Source organism: Pteropus alecto, unplaced genomic scaffold (assembly GCF_000325575.1).
Source record: "Pteropus alecto unplaced genomic scaffold, ASM32557v1 scaffold75, whole genome shotgun sequence".
Taxonomy (NCBI): domain Eukaryota; kingdom Metazoa; phylum Chordata; class Mammalia; order Chiroptera; family Pteropodidae; genus Pteropus; species Pteropus alecto.
The window spans coordinates 15,684,671-15,698,517 of NW_006440638.1; the positions used below are offsets into that span (position 1 = coordinate 15,684,671).

At 43.3% G+C, this 13,847-nt stretch overlaps 1 protein-coding gene across 1 annotated transcript in view; it reads left to right on the forward strand.

Moving 5' to 3' along the window:
- PRICKLE2 (prickle planar cell polarity protein 2) overlaps positions 1-13,847 on the forward strand; it is a 317,500-nt gene that overhangs the window by 281,862 nt on the left and 21,791 nt on the right. The window lies entirely within an intron of this gene.

The window sequence follows — 13,847 nt, forward strand, 5'->3', positions numbered from 1 at the left end:
CTTTCAGGGAGGGGGAGTGAGAGAACCAGGGTGGTGGGGCAGGGGGAGGAGCCAAGCAAAGAATGATGTTTGGACCCAAGTCCAGCTCCAGCCTGACCCCACGGGGGACTCTGGAGGATGTTGCACCATACAGATGGTTCCCTCTTTTGATAAAGGGGCTGACATTTTGTGTCACCATGTCAGTCATCGGCTGTGGGTCACTAGAGTGCAACTTGAGAGGAGGTTGTGGATGTGGGTGAAGCAAGGCAACTCCTGTCGACCAAAGGTAACATTCAGGAGAAAGGGCAGCTGTGAGCTGGAGGCAGTACTTACAAAATCTGGAGCTGCCTGGGACACCAGAGCATCCACAACAGCTTCCAAGGCTATTCTGAGCCCAGTATCTCACTAGGGAGATGTTTTTAATGTGCAGATAAAGACAAAAGAAACGTGGATAGAGAAGAAGGCTAGCAGGCTGAAAAAGGCTGAAGTGGAGAGAGAGGGAGAGGGAGAATCCCATGGCTGCTCTTACCAATCAAATTGTCCAGCTGGTTTGTGTGTATGTGGAGACTGATGATGTTCTCTAAGATGGCACTACTCAAAGTGTAGTCTGAGGATCAGGGCTGGCCACAGTCCTCAGTGAGATAAGTACTGAAATGATAATGTTTAGAAACTTTTTAGAGCAATTTGAAATTGCTGCAATAGCCAAGTGCATGTTCATTGGGCTCATTTTTTGGTCCAGTACAGACCAGTGAGGATGCTGTAGGATGCATGAGTGAGTTGTATGTAGCATGTGCTGTGTATCAGTCATGTGCAGGAAGGCCACATATCAATGCACAATGGATTGAAAAGAAAAAAACTGATCCTTCACCATGGATAGCTTGAGAAGTACTGCTCTAAGATACACTAAATGTATCTGCCACTTACGGGGGTCCAGCCCCCACATCTACCCCATACAGCAGGGATCCCAGAGTCAAATGTATCTGGGTAGAGACCGTGATAAACTGGTGCATGCCAGTCCCATCTGGAGGGGACAGCCACTTCTCAGTGTCAGCTGCTTGTTGCCACGTGCAGGGGTTTTATTTATTCAATTAACAATTATATCGTTCTTACCATGTGCTAAACATTGTTCTAAGCACTTTATAAATATTAACTCACTTAATTGAATTCCCACAACCCTAAGAAAGAGATAGACTATTAAAATTCTCATTTCAGAGTTGAAGAAACTGAGGCTCAGAGAGGCTGAAGGACTTGACCCAGGTTTTAAAAGGTGGAGCAGGGATTCAAACCTGTGCATATGACCTCAGAGCAATGCTCTAAATCACTCCAGACTATCCAATCTGATATGAGTCCCATGCTGTCAAATCTTCCACTTGTTTCAGACAAGTTAAAAATGTGGGTTTTTTTAAGTGTGAAATCTATTTAAACTCTCTGCTAACAAGCACAACATGTCTCTGAGTTGCAGGATGTCTATACAGTGTGTTAACTTGTATCCCCCTCAAATACTTTCACATCTGTGTTCTCATGTGTCCAAGAGGACAAATGGCAGATATCTTTACCCCCATGTTTCAGATTTTAAAAATGAGGCCTTGGTGACTAAGCACCTTGCCTAATGTCATAGAAGTGAGCAATTAGTGCAGAGTGATGACTGCCTGGCTTCCAGCCCAGTTTGTGCTATTCTCAAAAGATTTATGTGCTATAATTATTTAAGAGGCCAGAAGAGAAATAAGTATTTCAGTCTCTGAAGCATTTACTCGAAGCTAGACCACCTGCATTAGACTCTTTGGCTACTTGATTAAAATAGGGACTCCAGGGCCTCCCCCAGACTCCCTGCATCAGACCCTATAGAGGTGGCGCTCAGGAACGTGCATTTTAACTAGCTCCCTGCTGATACCAATACAAGCATTGTCTGAGGACAGTTGTTCCTGGGTTTTGTCTGTTCTGATTGTATTGTCCTCACGTTATGACTTATGAGGAAATATGGGGGTCGGGAAATGTTGGAAAGGCCACATGGGTACATCTGAAGAACATACAGTCTGATCCTAAGGAAGAGGCAGGGAATTTAGCCCCATGATTTTCTATGGCTCCTTGGGCAAAACAACTAATGCCCCTCTGTCTCTGAGATTTTTGAAAGCAGCCCTGAACCACGTCTGATATAGCAAAGAAAAATTCCTCAGAGCAGCACTGTCCAATATGGTAGCCACAGCCACATGTGAATGTTGAAATTTGAATAAATAAAAACTAAATGAAATTAAATTTTCAGTTCATCAGCTACACTAGCTACATTTTAAGTGCTCAGCAGCAATGGGTTGAATTTTAAATTTTATTTTAATCTAAATTTCAATAGCCACGTGTAGCTAGCAGCTATCTTGTTGGACAGCACAGACAACAAATGTGAGTTGTTAGGATGGGCACAATTTTAATCCCATCGTTAGTGCCTTTGGAAGTACTCACAGGAACGCTGGCTTTTCAGACTCTTGATTTATTAATGGTTTGGAGTACCAGTTCTGGAGTCACTCCCTGGGTTCAACTCCAGTCTTCATCATGTAGGAACTGTGTGATCTTGAGCAAGTCACTTAAATTCTGTATGGCTCCATTTCCTCATCCTTGGAATTTAGTGAATAATAGTACGTCCTTTGTAGGGTTTTTGTGAAAACTAAATGATAATGCATTTAAACCCAGTATAGTTCTTAACTCATATGACCCTCTATAATGATTACCTGATATTTATTATTATTTCTCTCTCATTCCAAACATGCCGCAACATGCATGATTTTGGCCTCTAGGAATGTTTTAGCTACTGACATCTCCCAGCATCCACCAGCAGTGCAGGTTTGCATTTATTTTTAGGTTTGAAAATACTCCCCTGGGCTCCTCTTTTTCCTAACCAGCATGAGAACGTGAGAAACAGGAAACTGAAGAAATCTATTTTGTGCTTCTATGTTTCCATGGATCTGTCAGACACAATAGTGTGGAAGAAAGATCGTAGCTAATAGTCGAAGCAGCACTTCGTCGTTTGTCACTGGAACAGACTCTAGATAGCCTTTCGTATCCTAGGCTGCACATAGCATACGTCAAGACATGGTGTTGACTAGACTTGGGAAGTTGGTCTTTTTTACTGCCGACCATCACTGTCGCATGTGAATTTTGCTAGAAAACTCAATAATCTTTTGAGAAGGCAGCATTCTGAACTGACTGTGAATCTTTAAATCCTAAAATCCCAGTCTCTGAGTAACAGGTATGTGTCACAAAATGCTTAGTCAAAACACTTTGATCCTTCGGTGAAAGCTCAATTTCAAAATAATGATTTTTTTTTTTCTTCCATGGTCAGTCAGTTATCTTATTAAATAAGTCTGTAGTGTTTAATCTGGCATGAAGCATGATCTTTTTGTGGGCAGCATTTCTCCTTAGAACAGATCTTGAAAAACAGATCGCCCTAGTGGTTTGCCAGCCTTAGATCTGGGCTGTGGCATGTCCCCATTTGTTTAGAACTGGGAGTGTCCCCTCCATCCCTTCTTGGAAAACACAGTCCATCCATTATGCTCACAGAGAGTGAGTCAGGCAGGCACAGTCACCACTTATACCACCACCGTGTGGAGCTTTACAGAAGCTCTTTAACCTGCCATTCCCTCAATGCAACTCTAAAGCACTTGCAGCCTGGGTGATCATAGTATTAGAAATAGTAATAACAACTAATGTTATTGGGTGTTTATAATGTACGTGGTATAATTCTAAACATTGTACATGAACTAACAACATCCTTACAAAGTAGATAAAGTTGTTATTCCCATTTTATAGGTGACATAAGTGAGACACAGGCCACACAGCTTGGACGTGGAGGAGCAGAATTCAAACGTTAAGGGCACAGGCTCTAGCTTTAGAGCCTGTGCCCTTAACCACTACATACCATGGCAGATGTGGACAATGATGATGATAATAACTAATAATAATCATAATAGACCACTGACTATGACCTGACATGCTAATGACTTCATGTATGTATAACATTGTTTTAAACCCTCACAACAACCCCGTAAGATAAGTTTGATTATTATACCCATTTTACAGATTAGTACACTAAAGTTCATAGAAGTTGTGACCTCCCCACGATCACCACTGATGGCCAGGACCTGAATCAGGGTGTGGTAGACTGCAAAGCCCTTGCTCATAACCTCTCTGGCATACATCCCCACAGGAAGGGTGGTGATCATAATCAGTAGATTTGCACCATGACTCTATGTGAAGGGACAAGAACTCCTTTTCCTGTTGCAGACTGTTGATGTGTCTGTGTGTCTCTGGCAGGGCTAGAAGGAAGCTTGAGAGCACAGTGTCAAATGAGAGCTGAGTGCAAGAGGCGAAGGTGGTGGTCTAAAATGATATGCCCAAGTCAGAGGTAGGAAAGACAAAGGAGACAAGTACAGCTGTCCGGGGTTTGGCTCCCAGGCAGGAGGCACTGATGGAGAAAAGGGAAGACTAAGGCTGTATTGCAAGTTGGAGTCAGGGTCCAAGTCACACACTGAGGCCAGGTGTAGGGCAGAGTTGGAATTGGGACCTCTTAGCTGCAAGCAGAAGCCACACCACAGGACAACTGGAGACTGTGAGCTGGTCCCTAGAGAAGGGGCCTGGTGTGGAATAATGAGGCTGGGAATAGGGCTGTTTCTCAAGGATCAGCCGGATTCTGTGAGGAGTGGTTGGGTCAAATAGAGCTAGCACCTATAAGAAGGGAATGCAAATGTGGATGGGAGTGAGGTAAAGGGAAGGACGGTTTCTGTTCATTTGTTCATTCATTCATTCAGCTAGCAAATGTGACTTGAGTGCTTACCCAGTGAGTTACAGCAGAATGAATAAGAGCGTGGCTGCAGACCAGTCTGCCAGATTTAGAAGTTGACTTTGTAGTTTAATACCTGTGTAACCTTGGGCAACTGGCTTATCTATTCTGTGCCTCGGTGTCCTCATCTTTGAAGTGGAATGACAACAGTGCCTTGTAGGGAACCGAATGAGTTAATTCCTATAAAGAATTTACGACAGTGCCTAATACCCGCTAAGTGCTCCATTAATACTAGCTGTTATTCCTATTAGCAGGTGCCATGGCCTATGCAAGGTACCGGGGATGCAGTTCTGAGCCATAGTGTACATGAACCTTGCCCTTCTGTCCCTCACAATCTAGTGAAGTTTAATAGATCATAACAGTCTTATTGTACAATATAAAATTGCATCTGTGGTCAATGTAGGGTAGGAGAGCATACAAAGAGGGATATGGCCAAGTCAGGGAGGTCAGACAGCACCCTGGGAAAGTGGTGCTTCAGGGGTAAGTGGAGGAGCATTCCAGGTAGCAAGAACAGCATGTGCAAAAGGTCCTAGGTAGGAATGTATGGCAAGTATGAAGACTTGAAAGTAGGCCCCATGGCTGGGCAGAGCACTGGGAGCAATAAGCTGAGAAGGAAGGTAAGGTTTAGACGGTACAGAAGCGTTTACAATAGTTTCAAGCCTTGGGCCTTTCCACTAAAGACAATGGAAAGCTCTTGAAGTTTCAGGCCAAGAAGGAAGGGAAAGTGATATGATCAGATTTGCATTTTGAAAAGATGGCTCCGGCTGCAGAGCAATCAGTTTGAAAGAAGGCAGGTGCTGACGCAGGGAGACCATTAGTCAGTCCAAGACTGCAGCCCGGGGAAGAGGTGAAGATGGCAGCACCCAAGGTATAAACAGAGTGAAGACTGAAATAAAAGGATGAGATGCTGACTTAGGAGAGGAAATTGGCAGAAGTTTACAGTTCCCCTGGGTAACGAGGATAGATTCGAAAACCTAGGAATGGATAAACGTTTGCCTACCCTGTGATTTTTAACACAGGCCAGCTGAAAGTGCATGTGTCAATGACCTGGATATGCACACACAACAGGGACAGAAGTCTGAAAGGGCCTCCTGCCGGCTTTGATCAGTGTTGCATTGTTCTGGCACGTCCACACCTTTAACACGCTTCACCTACTCGCCTTGACAAGGGAACCTTGGTTGTACAACAGCGAGACATATTGATTGCTGGGGGGTAATGGGATTTTTCAGTGTTGCTGGCAAACTGGAAGAGAATGAGAAATCAGCAGTGTAGGGGTCTGAGACAACAACTGGAACAGCTCGCTTTACCAAGAATGTCTGAAATGTTGTTTAATCCGTATAATTCAAAATATTTCTATATTTAATTTGGGGCAGGAACTTTTCTCCTGTTCCTCTGCATAACTTGGATATCCATTCTCTAACCCAAGTTATTTCAATTCTTGGGTAAAACCACCTAACCAGCCGGTGCCAGTGCTTGAATGGCCACACCTCGTAAGTGCTCGTATATTGCACCACCCAGATCTTTTTGTTCATTCTCTCCACTGCGGAAGATGTGTGGCCTAATCTGGTTTTATAGATTTGAGGACATGGAATTCACCTTGAGCCCTGTCAGTTGGCCCCCAGGACAGCCTGGTATCTACTTGGGAAATGCATAGGGATTGTTTTTATTCACTGGAATTACAGAATTCTTGTTTGCAAGTGTCAGAATCCAAACTCGAACTGGTATAAACAAACAAGATATTTTTTTAAATCAAGTAACTACAAAGCTGATAGCTTTTTGGTTCCAGGCATAGCTGGACACAAGTGTCATCAGGACTCAGCTTCTTTCCCTCTCTTAGTTCTAGTTTCCTCCATACTAGCTTCATTCTCAGGCAGGCTCTTCCCAGGGGCAGCAGAGATAGCTATCAGCAGCTCCAGGGTGACATTCCTTAGCATCAGATGAAGGGGAAAGGGAACTGCTCTTTCTTAAAAGTCCTAGAATTAAGTTGCGTTTGCCTGACTTGAGTCACTTAATAATTGTGAAACGGGTAACTCCTGTGTCCAGCGTGGATGATTGCTCAGACTGGCCAGGCCTGAGTCACATGCTTAACCCCAGGCAGTGTGGGGTTAAGGCCAAAGAAGTTTTAAGGATTGAGAATGGAGATGGTAGACTTCTTACAGAGAAATCAAGGTAGTGTCTTTGAAGAAAGAATTGCGTTGCAAGGAGGTAAAAACCATAGGCATCTGAACCGTAGGTATTCTACCCATCTGAGGCCGACTTGCCTCTTATGGTTCCTTCTAGAAGCCTCATCATTTGAACTTCACATCAAATGTCCATTACGTGTGTTAGCCATGGTTTTCTGGAGTCAAAGCTCTGGTCTTGAGGGCACATTCCTGTGGTGATTTTCAATGTGGGGGTTTCAGGCCAACAAGAAAATATTTCGGAGGGGCAGGTTGGATGGATTCGAACCCTCTCACTCAATGCTGAGGATGTGATTCAGGAATACCTCTGACTAGTCCCATGGCTCCTCAAGAAAGCCGTACCCTCTCGTGGGCATTTCATGGTTTTGAACCAGGCTTACATACCGAGATCAAGAGAAAACCAGCTGAATGAAAGTCATGGGAGAAGCTGTTCGTTCCTCAACTTACAGATATGTGGGGAAGCAGAGGACATTCTCAGAGCCAGGTGGGAGAGACGGGAATGGTGAACAGACAGAACAGCCGAACTCATAGTGGCTGATGCACTCCTGCTACGTGTCATGGCCTTGCTAACGTTTTCTGGGTCCAGAGAAATTTTCTCCATGTCCTGGTTTTTAATAACCATTCAGGAGGCTTATTTATAACCTCCTTGGGCGTGAGCAGTCATCTGTGCCCAGAGTAAGTAACCATGGTTGCTGACGGGAGAAAAAAGATTGCTGATTTTATTCATTTTATTACTGAAAAGGCAACACTGGAATAATTGGTCCAGAGTGGAGGCCGGCAGGTGACGAGCTCTTCAGACTGAGAGACGATTTTAAAGAGTGGATTTTTAAAGAATATTTGTACGTTTCTCTTAGAACCTTTGAATTTGGGAATCTTACAAAGGGAAATGAGATAGGTCTTAACTAATTGAAAATGGCTTTGAAACTCAGGTTTTTATGATTTTTTTCCAGTACGGGCAGTTAGGCTAATGTAGAAGAGAAAAATTAAGAAAAAAAAAAAAAGGAGGGAAAAAATTTAAACTCTCACCACTTGACTAGTGTTAATATTTTGGTGTTGGAAGACAAAGCCTTTATCTTTGTCTTTTTCCTAGATTCTGGTGAGTTATTTTTCTGAGTTGTGAACATACTGAATATTTTGTGTCCTGAATTTCTTCATTTGCATTCTGTCATCAACTTATTTTCATCGCTTTTGTAACCGTCATTTTTTGTGACTGCATTAATATTCAATTCAGTAGATATTATCTTGAATTGAACATTTAGGCCATTTCTAAACCTATTTGTGTTTAAGTCTTCATTTCCTTTGTCTTCCATCACCAAAAAATTTTAACCTCCTGTTCTTTATAAACATAAGCAACCCTTCTAAATATTTTGGGCCAGTGGCTATCAGATCCTTGACCTTCTCAACGTGGCCACTTGGAAAGTGACTCTACAAAAGTGTTCTGGTGGCACGCGAGGCCTACGGCGATTCTGTGCCAACTATGAACCTCCTCTCTTTAACCCATACATGAAGTATCTCCCAGATCACTGGGAAATTAATGTGATTGAAACCACACTTCCTAGTACAGGCCACCTGGAGCCAGCTTTCAGGAGTGTATTTTTCCATGTAAACAGTCAACCATCCACTCCATCAATTAGAGTAATCTAGGGACCACCTACGTTATATTCATCTGGATGCTTGTCAACAATCCATATTCTTGGGCCCCATCCCATAAACAGACTCTCTCTGGGCTCATACCTGGGAATTAGCATTTCTAACAGGTGCCTCCTTCTCCCAGAGAGAATCTTAGGCCCACTAAGTTTGAGGACCTCCAAGCTAAAGAAAGCCAGGCTCCTAACTGGAGAAAGTCAGAACTTTCTCCCGCAATGCCCTTTTGCATCCCTCTTAGCCCTGAGTCTAGACTCCTGTTTAGACAAAAAAAAAAAAAAAAAAAAAATTAGATTATGCTTCTTCTGAAAAGCTCTGAAGATGTCTCTGACATCAAATAACTCTTTGTACAATAAATAACATCTTAATGAGTTAGGAGCACATTATCTGAAGCATATGGTTGATATATTTCTTAATTACATAGTACAGATTAAATATGAAAGAGGTTAATACTTGCCAAGTGGTTTTGATATTGTCACTGAATGCAGCAGAAAAAGTGGACAATGGCACACTCTAATCTTCAAGTAGGGCATGTTTCAGTTCTAAATCAATGTGAAAATTAAAAGGCCGTTAAACCAAAGTTTCGTAAGAACTTGAGGTTGATTGATGTAATGTTTGTTTGTTAATCTAGAATAATTTTCACCAGCCCACCTCAATTTTTTTGCCAGAATCACCTTGAGCACCCGGGTAGCTGTGTGTGCGCGCGCGCGCGCACGCGTGTGTGTGTGTGTGTGAGTGTGTGTGTGTGTGTGTGTGTGTGTGGTGTGTTCATCTCTAACCCTGTTCTGCCAGGCGTCTCCTCCAGCCTGCCCTTCCCAAATCAAAACCAGACCATGACATGTTTCTGGGAGGCAGCTGTCACAAATCAGGCTGAGCAAACAGGCGGGGCACAGTCTCGAAGATAAAGGCTTTGTCTTCCAACACAAAATTACTCAGAAAAAGCCTAGTGTTTTCTTTACTATAAAAACTTTTAACAGCTTAAAAATGTCATGCCGAATTCTTCATCCACTTAGTTAAAGTGGACCTATTTCCCTCATTCTTTTTCTCTGTTCCAAAAAATATTCTTTCTCAACTTTTAGCTACCCAAGGGTTTGGTTTGCAGTTTGCAGATTATCCAGCTCCTTGTTCTCTTTTCTTTCTTATTTTTACCGTACAAAAGAAGTGGAGGCAAAAACGAGTTCATTTTGCTCCCTGAACAGAGGTGTAGAAACTGTCCTTTGTGAATTTCTGTTCTCTGGGCCTTTCCTTGGAACAAATCCTTGACTCTCAGCTGTGCAAAGTGTAAGGGATTCTTGCATCTTGGAGTCAGTCGGCCTACCCAGTCAAATCTGCCTCTCTGAGGGTGTGAACAGTCCAAGGACACCTGTGGGGTCTTACTTCCGATTCTGGTGTTGTGCTTTTGCTGAGTGTCCCTGGCAGTGATTCTAAAGTGCCTAACAGCAAGCAGTCTGGATCTTGCCAAGGTTTCTCATCCCAATAGGAACAGACTTCCTGATGGCTGCCTTTCAAATCAGAAGTGCTGATTTTAAAAGGCAGAAAAGTCCATTTCAGACTTTACTTGTGTCTTTTCCTTGGGAGCAGATTGAGCTCTGAGCTGGAAGAGAAAGGAGAGAAGAACGGCCTAGAATAACTCATCCTTTTTATTTCTTTCTTTAAATTTGGACGCTAGGTCTTAGGTATAAAGATCAAGGGGGAAATTCTCATTACCTGAGATGCATACTCATACACAAACACTACCCAGTGTGAGTGGGGTGGTCTAGATCAGCGGTTCTCAGCAGGGGTAGGAAGGGGGTAGGGAGGGGTGCTGATTTTGCCACCACAGGAACATTTGGCAATATTAAAGACATTTTTGATTGTCTGACTTCTAGTAGGTAGAGGCCAAGGGTGCTGCTAAACATTCTACAATGCGCAGAACAGCACCTTCTCTCCCAGCAAAGACTTTTCCGGCTCCGTAGCCAGTAGTGGCAATATTGAGAAACCTGGTCTAGACACAGGGAATTCTACTGGAAATCATCAGTCCCCATCAAAGCCATTCAGAACCAAATCTGAGGTGGGCATGATATCATGTAAAGGGCCTGCCTAGCTGGACATTTCAGAAGCCCCACCTGCAACCGAAAGAACCCTTTTACTTCTTGATCTGACCTCAGCTGCAGCACACTTTGGGATTTTATGGTTAAGAGTCGAACAGACCTGGGTGAAATCCCATCACCTCTCTAGCTGTGTGACCACAGGCAAATGGCTGAAATCTCTCAGTCCCTCAGCTTCCTTGAGAGTAAATGTAAATGTCTACCACATGGGGCTCCTGTGAAGCATGAGGTAATATGCAGAAAGCACTTAATTGCATTCCTGGCACTTGGCAAACTCAATATTTGAGAGTTATTATTGCTCTTATTATTAGGTGCCCCAAAATGCCGACCTCCTGCCACCTTCCTTTTAATTCTGTCTCAGCCTAGTGCTCACTTACAGGGATAGGGAAGATTGCATGAACTTAGAAATCATTGTAATAGACAGGCATAGAAAGAGAAGGCCAGAATCAATGGATGAGCGTGAGGGTTGGCGGTTCTGTCGATAGCAGTGATCCAGACCCATACTGATGCCCACGACTAAGGAGCTCTGTGCTTCGGGAATGCTAGCAGCCAGAAAGATGAGCCCTTTCTCCCTGAATCTCGATTTCTAACCTCGTCTGAGCTAAAAGAGACTACCAGAATCTGTGGCCTAATTATGCCCAGGTAACACTTATTAGTGTTAATGGAACTGGGCCTCCCCGTGTGAGAAAGCTGACTGACTGTCTGCTCCCAGACCTCAGCTTTTCCTTAGCTGATTCCCCTCCCTGCCAGCATCAGTTAATTTCTCAGAGAATTCCCATTTGCCACAGTTTAGAGGAGTTAATTTGTTCTTTGAGCCTGTGGATGAGAAATAGGCCCAGCTTTGGGCCCTGAGCTGGGAGGACAATGGAGAGAGTGCAACAATGGAAGTTTTCTGCTGAGATCATTATCAGCTCCAGAAAGGAGCCTAGCCAAACCCTGTCTGCAAGACTGTATCAAGCTGGGGCCCCTCTGCAGGGAGAGAAATTCCAGCCTGGCTCCAGGGTCTCATAAAGCTCTCCTGGATCCAACCCAAAGCTCATCATCCTTGAGTGAACTATGACCAGTAGAAGTTGGATCTTCTGTCACCTGAGCATTGTCCTTTATGGCTCTCTTTCTGCTCATGATTAGGGCAGCCTCAAGAAGCAGATGGCTTCCTCTGTCACCTCTGCCCTCCGAAGCTATTTATCATTGGGGGGACTTTGTAGTAGGGACATCTGAATGACACACCTTTATCTGACAATATTGGATGGGACACATCAAATCGGAGGATATTTTTTATTCCAGGTTTTCTCTGAGCCCCAGAACTGCTGCAAAAGGAAAATGATAGACACTCTTAATGGGTTCACAGAAGAGCCATCCTCTCTTCACCCCTCAACTCCCATTGTCATTCAGCAGCTGAACCCAAAGTCCTCCTGGGAACATTGTCATAAATGTCATTCACTCTCAGCCCAGCCCCTGATATCGTGTACCTCAGTTGCAGAGACTGCACAAGATGCCACATCCTCCCTTATGGCATCCCTCCAAAATATCTCTCTAATATGCTGGGTTTCTAGGGTTGCCATTTCAACAGGACCTGTGCTGGTGCGTTTCTCCTACCCACCCACAATCCCAACAACCCTGTTTATCTGTTTTCTATACCAGAGTTTGATATAAGATTTTTTGGAAACAAGAATGGAGAAGAGAAAAACATTTTTAAAATCTTGATTCTGAGTTGTTTTATATTCATTTATTCAACAAATATTTATCGAGCGCCTACCATGTGCCAGGCACTCTGCTAGTTGCCAAGTATACATTGGTAAATAAATCAGACCGAATCCCTGTGTGGGTCAGGGCCCCAGAAGGAAACAGATGGCACATTCAGAGGGTAATTTTAAAAAGCCTAATAAAGGAGGGCCGCTGGATAGGAACTGAGGCCTTAGCTAGAGAACTATACAACCTGCAGTCTGCAGAGGGTCCCAGGGTAATAAATACCCTGGGAAAGCTCACTTTCTGCCTTCTGATCTCCTCTCATGAGTCACCCTCAACTAGAAGCCAGAGGGTTGACTAGTCAACCCCAACTAGAGAGCCAGCCATTGGTACAGCTTTCAGGGAAAAAACAGGATGGAGATGGTTGATAATCTAGCAGAAGCTATACAAACACGTACATAAAGACAGATTGTGATACATGCTATGAAAGAAATGAGCAATGTGAAGAATAGAAAATATTGAGGGTTAAGAACATAAAAAAGATGGTCGAAGAAGCTACCTGAAGTGATGTTTAAGATACGAATCCATTGAGAAGGACTTGGCCTTGCAAGGGAGGGGAGGAGGAGAGGAAGGAGATTATAGGCTTTAGGCTTTAGGAATAGCATATGCAAAGGCCCTGAGGCAACAGAGAACTGAAAGCAGGACATTGTGATGTGAATATAGTTGTCTTAGGGGAGAGAGCTATATTTAAAGCTGTGAAGCACTCACATTTCATTGCTGGCTCAAATTCAACCTCCTGGATTCCCTCTGAGAAAACTGTCCTGGTCCCCTTTTTCAGTGGGGTATCTTAAATAGAAAAAGTCAGATTACTTGCAGAGTGGGTTGAGGAAGCAAATGCAAGAGTACAAAGAAGCATTAGGTCAAAAATATGTGTGTTGAGGAGTGTGCGGGAAGAATATGTCATTTAAACCAAAAAAAAAAAAAAAATGTTTTGTTAAAATCTGTGAACTCTTTCTGTTGATATTTTTATTGCTATAGCTTATTTCTCCTTTCAGTGCTGATTTCTGGCTTGGTCATAGTCTGGATTTTATATACGTGGTACATTTAAATTTGCCTCAGGTATCCTGGTTTAGCCCAACAACTAACATAAATCTGGTTAAAGCAAAAGCCTTTCTTTAAGGAAACAGTAAGTCTTGGAAACATATTACTAAAGAGAAGTATGATTCATAAATCCCCTTCTTTTTTTATTACACAAATTAAGCCAGTGTCGACCATGGCCTACAGACTCCGGGGCTCTTTGGATATGTTCATTGGTCCTTAGGAGGAAAGACTGAGCAGATGTCATTTTTCCCAGGTGGATATTTCCATAATTACAGAAGGCTTTCACTTCACCTTCAAAGATCTGAATCCAGTCACCTTTCCTGAAAATCCCAGTGTCCAGGAGTT